Source organism: Pungitius pungitius, chromosome 3, assembly GCF_949316345.1.
Source record: "Pungitius pungitius chromosome 3, fPunPun2.1, whole genome shotgun sequence".
NCBI lineage: Eukaryota > Metazoa > Chordata > Actinopteri > Perciformes > Gasterosteidae > Pungitius > Pungitius pungitius.
This window is the reverse complement of record NC_084902.1, coordinates 22237521-22247429: the sequence shown is the minus strand read 5'-3', so window position 1 is coordinate 22247429 and position 9909 is coordinate 22237521. Positions and strand designations below refer to the sequence as shown.

Below are 9909 nucleotides of genomic sequence, written 5' to 3'. Positions count from 1 at the left end.
CCTCTCCATCTTCCGTCGAAAACTCAAGACACACCTTTTTAGACTCTACCTTGACCAAAACACTAGCAAACCTTAGCACTAACAAATGGTAGCACTTAAATTGTACTTATAATGCCACTTATCTTTAACATGTTTTGGGCGGTGATTTATTCAGTCATGTTTAGTCATATTTTGTTTTTTTTACTTGTCAATATGGTTTGGCACATGCCGAGTTAATCAATACACATTCTAAAGTGCAACGTCCATATGTGAATAAGAGTTGTATACGTTTATCATAGTCAATATGGTATGGAAATATCCCTTATGTAGTTGGTCAATAGGAACTATAGTAGGCAGAAATAACAGCTAAGGTAATTACAGGTGGATATTTCTGGGAATTAACCTTGATTGAGACTGCATCTATGATATCTAAGATATACAGGACAAGAAAAATGCACTGGATGTGTATATGTGTTGAATCAATTATACAGACGCAAACTGGAGAACGAGACAAGTGTTGCTGTGATACTTATTGTGGTCATCGTGCCCGAGACCCGTAACAATTACTCCGCAGGTCTTTTGCAGCGGGGCAACAGCCCGGCGTCGGTGGATTCCGTTCGCGAGGCCGCAGATTCAGGTTTGAATGGCAGCCCCGAGAGTGATTCGTTTAGTCTCTTTAGTCTTTTTTGACCCGCGAGCCCGGCCGACCGCCGCCCCACCCCGACGCGCGAGAATAGGCGAAGGCCCGTTCATCGCTGCTTGCAGCTTTAATCTTTTTCTTATTATTTCGCCACTTCGAACGCACTTTTGGGGACTTTATCATGTTCAAAAACTCTTGAATTTTTGCACGCGCATCAGAAGTGCGCAAAATTGACGTATGATTCGGGTCCCGCATTTAGAGGAGAGAAAAAAGAACTCTCTAGCGCCCCCCAAAGTGGCCGCAATGTTAATTTTTTTTTTTACTTTTACCGATCGACTTGGAACCTTTTCACACAGGTTCTCTTGGATGTGCTGTACACAAAAAAAATTATGGTATGCAAATGCGCCTACCGTTTTATGGCCGCCATTTTGAATTTTGTGAAAAACACGTTTTTGCGAACTCCTCCCAGACGCTTGGTCCGATTCTTACGAAATCTTCGGCAAAATGATCGTTGGCTCGATGCGATCAAAAGTTATTGAAAGAATGTTGATATCTCATTTTTCAATAAAGTTATGGACCAATGAAGTTTGTAGGTTTGTGTCCTGAAAGTTCAAAGGCCTATAACTTTTTTTTTTCCAACCCCCATTTTCACCAAATTTTGAGGACATGTTCACATTGAGTCCTAGAACATCCCCAAATTTTCCCAGAATATTTGAACATTAGGGGGCGCTGTGGTGATTCTGTGTATTTTTGGCAATTTCCTTCAATTTTTGCATTTACAAACGAACGAACTCCTCCGAGAGTTTAAATCCGATCCATTTCAAAATTTGGCAACTGGTTCCTGACACCCTTGGGGTCAAAAGTTATTAAAATCAAGAGTTTTCATAAAACTACCTGGGCGTGAGCTTGCGTGCAGTTTGGACAATTTTGGAAGATTTTTTTCCAAAATGTAAAATGGTATAACTCCAAGGAACATTGATATTTCTGGCTATAAATGTATATTCATGATGCTTGTGTAGGCCTTTAAGTAATGCCATGCAGTGATTTTCGAAAAAGTATAGCGCCACCTATTGGCTTAGGTCAATGCAAAGTTTGTACATTTACATGTCCATTTCCTAGCCCTTTAATCTGATCAACTTCAAATCTGGGAATATAAGACGTAAGACTGTGACGATGGCTCACAGTGAGAATTGGGAGTTTTGGACCAACTTTGTTGCTGTGGCGACGACATATTCGCATGAAAGTTCAAGCACATCTTCTGCGCCTCGGCACACTCCAAAACTCTTGAAAACCTCTGTGAGTATCCTACGTGATGACCTTTACAGACCTGATGTGCAGTTTTGGATCAAAATTGAAAAATTGCCTCCATTGCGCCCCCTGGAAGATTTTGACGAAGCCCCGCCCGCATCCTGTTTGACCGACAAGTCCGCTGATTTTTTACCAAATGTATTAAAGGGAGACTTTAAAAAGTCTCTGAGGAATTTTTTTTAAAACAAACAGGAAGGCAGTTATAATTTTTTTAGTGTGAATATTACCTGTATTTTTGGCGGAGAGTGACCAATCCTATTTGAGTGAGTTTTCGAATTCTAAAATCCATCTGAAAGAATAGCTCAGTGAGTAAGGTGTTGGCCCCCCGATGCAATGGTCGTGAGATCGACTCCCGACGAAATCATACTTTTTTTTTTTTTCTTCTTTTTTTAAACGTGTGTCCGGCTGATCTAACGGACAAAATGATTCAGTTTACTCTCCTTGCTGAGGTTATTAAATAACTGTACACGTTAGAGCAGCTGTGTCACACTCGTTTCAGCCACATACGGCTGCTGGGCACAGCTGCCGTATGTGTGGAGCTGGCGTTGCAGCCCGGTACGGTCTGGACGGTGCAGCCGTTCGCCAGCGTGTCGCGAGTTTGACACATCTAACCTAGAAAAATAACACGGACAGTTCAATATATTTACATCTGAATTTAAATACACGTATTCTGCCACATACGGGTGGAGATGCAAACACGTTTTGGGATTTTACTAGATGTTACGGGGAACTGTTACGTTAAAGAACTCAATTACCCAGCAGTCTTTGTTGACGGACATGCGCAGAGTAGAGGGCGGCTCGTAGTGTCGCGTGAGTTAATGCTGTTATCGCGAGAGGTCGCCATTGAAGCCCCGGCGTTGAACAGCTGCAGCTCGTATCAAGTCCGTATTTTATATTTTAAACTGCTAGCTACACACCTATGCTTAAATCCAAACGGACTAAACCAAGTGGAAACGCTTTGGTAGGTGAGTGATGACTTTTTCCTTGTGCGTTCTTCAGTCTTACCCACTTAAATAGCGGGGATACTGTAAACATGCTAACACTAATTCGGTGCTATTAGCTGCTTAAGGGACGTCCCGTCACAAACATCTCTTTTTTTCCGCGTCTCCGGCTGATCTAACGAACAAAGTGGTTCAGATTACTCTATTTGCTGAGGTTATTGACTTAAATAACTACACTTTAGAGCAGATTTGTCACACTAATTTGAGTTTACTGCCGGCTGTGGCTGCTGTGCACTATTTAGCACAGCCCAGGGCAGCCTATGCTATGCTTGAAGAACATCAACTAGCATACGTATTTTGTTCCTGTAAAGCTAACTACGGTAGCTTCACGGGAATAAAAGACCCCTCTTCACGCTATTAGCGCCACTTTGTTTACGTTTCCGTGTGCCCTAAATAACTTGGCCCGATTGAATCACTTTATTTACACACTACTACTCGCAGCAGCTAACTAACTACTTTGTTGTTTAAAAGCGTCAGCTAAATGACACGTAATGTAATGTGCGTCTTCAATGCTTTTCAATGTTATATATTTATTTCCTTCACAATGAGCATGAATCTAACATTAAATGATATGATTAATATGCCCCTCATTCCAATGAAATAATATACACACGTCAAGCTCATTATGGAGTTGAAACAACAAATTACTAAACTGTAAACAGTTAATATAAGAGAAAAAAATATTGTTATCAAGATAAATGTTTTACAAAATGTGTGATTAACTAGTTAATTGTCTATAATCTGTTGACAGCCCTAATCGTATTCTGATAATACATGTTGGTGCTCAAATACTTTCAGATGCCACGTGCAAAGTCATGCCACCATCAATGGGAATGGCACATTGGACACGTGGCTTTCAACTCCAGCGAGGTGGGAAAGCATTTCTTTATGTATATTTTGTTCTGTCTGCATAATTGTAAAACACAGACACCCAACTAATTCTCTCCTTCCCCGACTCGGACACTCAGGTGGCGGCACGGATCTCTGCATGTCTGACTGACATCTCCCAGTGGATGTCCGCCCATCACCTGAAGATCAACCCCGACAAGACTGAACTACTTCTCTTCCCTGGAAAAAACTCGCCCACTCAGGACCTGACTGTTAACTTTGGCGAACACCGTTAACATCAGGAGAATACGACCCCTTCTCACTCAGAAGGCGGCGCAGGTACAGATTCAGGCTCTTGTCATCTCTCGCCTCGACTACTGTAACTCTCTGCTGGCGGGTCTCCCTGCTACCGCCATACGACCACTGCAGCTCATCCAGAATGCAGCAGCTCGACTGGTCTTCAACCTTCTGAAATACTCCCACACCACACCGCTTCTCCGTTCTCTTCATTGGTTACTAGTGGCTCCCCGCATCCAGTTCAAAGCATTGGTACTGACGTACCACGCTGTGAATGGATCGGGACCAGTCTACATCCGGGACATGGTTAAACCCTACATCCCAACCCACACACTCCGATCTGCATCTGCCACGCTGCTTGTTCCTCCCTCACTGAGAGAAAAGCACTCGACGAGATCGCGACTCTTTGCTGTCCTGGCTCCCAGATGGTGGAACGAGCTCTCTGATGACATCAGGACTGCAGAGAGCCTCTCCATCTTCCGTCGAAAACTCAAGACACACCTTTTTAGACTCTACCTTGACTAAAACACTAGCAAACCGTAGCACTAACAAATGGTAGCACTTAAATTGTACTTATAATGCCACTTATCTTTAACATGTTTTGAAACTGCTTAGTTAATGAAAAATGTACTTTCTTGTTACTTGTTCTTCTGAGTTTGTATCTCTATGTGGAAATGCACTTATTGTACGTCGCTTTGGATAAAAGCGTCAGCTAAATGACATGTAATGTAAAAGCCTTCTTCCTGTGTTCTTACAACAGCATTCCATTACATATCGATGTAATAATTTGGCCTTCTTTTTTTCTTCCAGCACACGGCACAGGTTGGCGTCACAATCATGGCAAAGTTGACTGGACCACAGCGGAAAATTATCCTTCCAGAGAAGAAGTTATTTACTTCTACAACGAATGGAAGAGTTACAACTTCCAGATGACAGCTCGCCGCTCATCCTTCTGGGCAACTTGAACATCCGACAGAACTTATGTGACCTACTGCGTTTTATTTTCTCCTTTAGCTGTCATTTAAGTATTAAAATTCGCTGTATTTTTGCAAGAGAGGCACCAATCCTATTTGAGTGACGTTTCGATTGTGAAATTGTATTGGACCATATAGGTCATCTGCAGAGCGTTGGCCCCTGGCGCAGTAAACCAGGGTTTGATTCTTGGCATGCACAAGACTCCTCATGTGACTTAAAATGAATCCAGAATGCAATATTTGTTCAGTATGCAAGGGCAGTGATTTATTTAGTCATGTTTGGTCATGTTTTGGTTTTTTTACATGACAATATGGTTTGGTACATGCTGAGTTAATGAATATACATTCTAAATTGCAATGTCCATATGTGAATAAGAGTTGTATACGTTTATCATAGTCAACATGGTGTGGAAATATCCCTTATGTAGTTGGTCAATGGGAACTATAGTAGGCCGTAATAACAGCTAAGGTAATTACAGGTGGATATTTCTGGGAATTAACCTTAAATGAGACTGCATTTATGATATCTAAGATATACAGGACAAGAAAAATGCACTGGATGTGTATATGTGTTGAATCAATTATACAGACGCAAACTGGAGAACGAGACAAGTGTTGCTGTGATACTTATTGTGGTCATCGTGCCCGAGACCCGTAACAATTACTCCGCAGGTCTTTTGCAGCGGGGCAACAGCCCGGCGTCGGTGGATTCCGTTCGCGAGGCCGCAGATTCGGGTTTGAATGGCAGCCCCGAGAGTGATTTGTTTAGTCTCTTTAGTCTTTTTTGACCCGCGAGCCCGGCCGACCGCCGCCCCACCCCGACGTGCGAGAATAGGCGAAGGCCCGTTCATCGCTGCTTGCAGCTTTAATTTAACTTTTATTTTCTAAACACATAACAGATATTTATGTTATTGCTAGAAGTTTGCAAGAGTTCTAGAACTGTCATTATTTATATTTAGTGTGACTCTCAAAAACGATGAGCAAAATAAACCGTTAACACAGTAAGACAATAATGATCTTTATTTTTTCAGGTTTTGTGAGGCAAACTAGAACAATCTGAGCAATTTTATGCATTTCTACCTTGTATGATTTATTAGTGTTCCCTTCAAAAAGATCAAAAGTCTGTCAAAGGTCACATGTCTAAAATATAAATACTCTAATAATACTTTACAGGCTCTTTTTTGATGTCAGATGCTTTTTACTTACCAAGCTTTCATCAAATGTATCAAATGCATACAGGAGGTATGCTATAGGGATTATGCTATTGTGTTTGGTCTAGTTTCTTACATTTATTAGTTCAGAGAGATTTTTACACGATTCATTTTATTTGTAGGAGAATTAAGACTTCACTGGAGATCATCAATTATTGACATAATTATTTCACAATTTAGTGCAGTAGGATTTATAGTTTGGCCTAATGTATCACTAATCTCAATTTGTGAAATTGATGAGTTTATTCAATTCCAAGGAGGCATCATTCCCCTGTTAAGTAAACTTCAAATTCTTTCTATAAATAAATACTTATTGAAAAGATATATCCTCTTCCATCTTGCATAATCTTTTGGAAACTACTTTCTCAAATAAATCTCATAAATCAAGACAGCTTGCACTTCATCTTCCTTTTCACATATCTAGTGTCCCTACGATTTGGAATGAAGATTAATACACATAATCAAGAGTTCATTATATATGAACATACTTGTATATTAAAAATAATTTCTCATAGCGTTGATTCCATAATAAGAAACTGATTTGGGTCCATCATGTCACAGTGAGGCTGTCATTATTCCAACAGCTGCATTCATGACTCCCGACCAAATCCCCCCACGATGTACTTTTTTTCTACTCAAATCTTAAATTATGCAGTCGTAAAAAGGTATTTAAGTCCCTCATACATCCCCTCCTTCGCTTTGATTCCTCCTTGAATACAGGGAAAGGACATGTAAGGACAGGGACAGAGAGAATACATTTTTAAAGCAGACAGGGATTCTCATCAATGGGTAGGAGTGTGAGGTGTTACCCATTATAACATCAAGCAGATTAAACCCACATCCTCACTTCTCAGTGGCCGTCATCATCATCACCATGACAACACACCGGCCACAAGGCCCCGTTAAGAGCGGGAGGAACACTTCTCCAGAAGGAGGCTTGGGCATGAAATGTACTGGGGGGGGGGGGGAGGGGGGGGGTGGTCAGAGGGGGAGCATTGTGTGGGAAGGCAAATTACGCAGTTCGATGACCATATTAGAGTACGGCTGACTTCAGCAGATGGGAGAGGCCTTTATGAGACGGATAATGGCTGTGGCAGGGCACTGAAAGACCCACAGAAAGGAGTCAAAATTGCGGCGTCACATGACTCGCGATGGAGCAATACGTGTCGGTTGGGTGCTACTCGGACTTTAAGAACATTTCTATCTACTGTTGCTCATGCTTCAGGGATACGAGTGCACACGGACACGGTATCATATTCATAAACACCACAAGATGACTTTGGACTATTTCAGTGAGCTCACGGCCTCACGCAACACATCATCACTACCAACTCAGGGGATTTACTCTTCAAAATCTCCTCTTCACCTTTGAAAAGTGGTAGAGAGACATCAAAATAATCTGTTTACTTAATAGGATAATGCGGAAAAAAAACGTAGGCCTTGTAAAATACAATGGTTTGGATTCAAATTCCTTCTTTTGTTACCTATGGTGTATATAAAGTACAAAATCAGAGTAAATTAAGTCAGGATTGGCACAAACCACGGTTCGCTGGGTGAAAGTGCTGTATTTATTTGATCCTCTCACTCTTTGTTCCACGCCAGTGGCTAAAGGGGGCCTCAAAGCATCGGTTTCGGATAACATGGGGCAGTGCTCAAGGATCAGCGTTGGAAAAGAGGGGTTTAAACATTTTTGTCATGATTGCCTGAAGATGACTAATATTGACTAAGAATTGCCCAATATTTCGTTGATCCTTTGACCTTTTTTAAGCCAACAGAGGGAGAAAGACGAAAAGTTGCAATAATTATAGTTGTTTGCCATTACCTTCTCCTGGAGCTAAAGTCTTGACATTGTACAAAAATGAAATCTTTTAATTCACAATTTGTTTGTCTTGTTTGTTTATCTGAATCCACTATCCTTTTAGGAAAGTTTCAGGTGGTGGCAATTCAGAACAGGAACCAACCAGGAGGGAAATCCTAAATGAGACCGAAATATAATATATTATTAATTTTCTTTGCAAGTAGAATATAATAGATATTTGATCTTCCACAAAGTAAAAAAAAAAAAAGTGAGAATTTTTCTCATTTACAATGTGTCATGGATTCCTTCTTTTCTGCTCATCAGCACAGTCCCTTTGATAAACCCGATTAATCACGGCAGATAGCTGAGATCACTGAACACATTCTTATTATCATTACATTAAGTCCAGCTCATCAACATAACTCGAGAAGAAGCGCTCCACGAAGGAGCCGGTCTGAACCCCGACCTAAAGCCGATCTCCTTCTCTCCGGCTTTGACAGGCAGCTCCAGAGCAGCAGTGTATCCGAGCCGAGTGCCAAAGGCTTCCACGGCTTGAGGATGCGAGTGCAAATGTCAGCCCGCCTCTGATCATCTCTCAAACGCACCTTAATTCCATTCGTGCAGCGCGCAGTCTAAAAACAGGCCGCAGCATGAATACCAAAAGGCAGCTGCTAATGCAGTCACAGAAGGTTCGAACCATGTAACCACGGAATGTGCAATTCGGAACTGCGTTTGATTTAAATGAATGTGCTTGTATTACACATTATGTGACTTTTAAATGGGCCTGATGTGCAGAATTGTGCTGATTTATTTAGTCCGGAGGAGGGTGAATGCCGTGCCGGAGGAGAGTTATGTCGGTGTGAAATACAGATTTGTAGGACAGACAGGACTTCAAAGCGAGCAGAGCTGCGGCACCTCAAGTCATATTTAAATGAATAATTCCCCAGTCATGCTATCCAATCAGGACAGCAGCTCTGCTCTGCCAGGTCGGAGCACTGAGGACAGCTGACTCAGTGAGGAGTATTTTAAGTTGATGGTAGTGGCAGGCATGTCTTGAGTCCCCCCCGAGACACTTTTAGCCTGTATTCAAGTACAGCCTCCACAGCCGGGCTCTTTAAAAAGGAGATTAACACTGATTTGGGGTTTTTGAAACACTCTTCATCTCAACAGAAGCTATGAAAAGCCACAGAGAATTACCAACAACTCTGCAGAGCTCTTTGAGTTTGGCAACTCACATCTTCACGGTTTTGTTTCAGCAGAAAGCTGTTTACAGATAAAATGCTCTGATGAAGCCACTGTGGGCTACTACTCAGCACCAGATGGACCTAGACCAAGACAGGCAGACAGACAAACAGAAAAACAAACACCGACAGACAGATCTGTATCTGTTTACAACCCGTTAGAGGTTTCTACAGCAGGGGCGCCCAATAGGTCGATTTTGAAGGCAGTACCAGTCGATCGCGTGCCATCGATAAGAAAAATGACTTCATGTCACGCATGCACGGTTTTCCGAAACTAATGCTAATGTTAATTTGTGATCCTTCCTTACTAATGGACGCATTTCATTTCATTCCAAAGCAACCCAGTCTGACTCCAGTAAAGTAATGACCACGCATGTGTGGGATACTTGTGACGGCTTCCTACTTCTGACAGATGAGAGGCTCGTTGTTTTCTTCATATCGTCTTATTTTGCGCCTACCTTGCTCTAATACTTACTGGCTGGTCCCCCCTTCAGCCGGCCGGTGCTCAAAGGGGGTAGATCGCCATGACTTGGTTAGTTGAAAAGTAGCTTGCAAGCCTGGAAAGTTTGGGCACCTCTGTGCCACAGTGTGCTGCAATATTAGTCATGTGATGTATTTAATGGCTTTCTTCC

The 9909-nt window shown here is 42.0% G+C and overlaps 1 long non-coding RNA gene across 3 annotated transcripts; it reads left to right on the top strand.

Moving 5' to 3' along the window:
* Positions 1–2769: 2769 nt before the first annotated feature.
* Positions 2770–5981, top strand: LOC134126997 (uncharacterized). 3 transcript variants are annotated; one of them, XR_009955934.1, is made up of 4 exons: positions 2796–2892; positions 3727–3798; positions 3897–4095; positions 4864–5977. It is a non-coding gene; the product is annotated as an uncharacterized LOC134126997 (long non-coding RNA). The 3 variants fall into 3 exon arrangements; XR_009955935.1 differs by having other exon boundaries at positions 2770–2888; positions 3897–5981; XR_009955933.1 differs by having other exon boundaries at positions 3897–5981.
* Positions 5982–9909: the final 3928 nt, after the last annotated feature.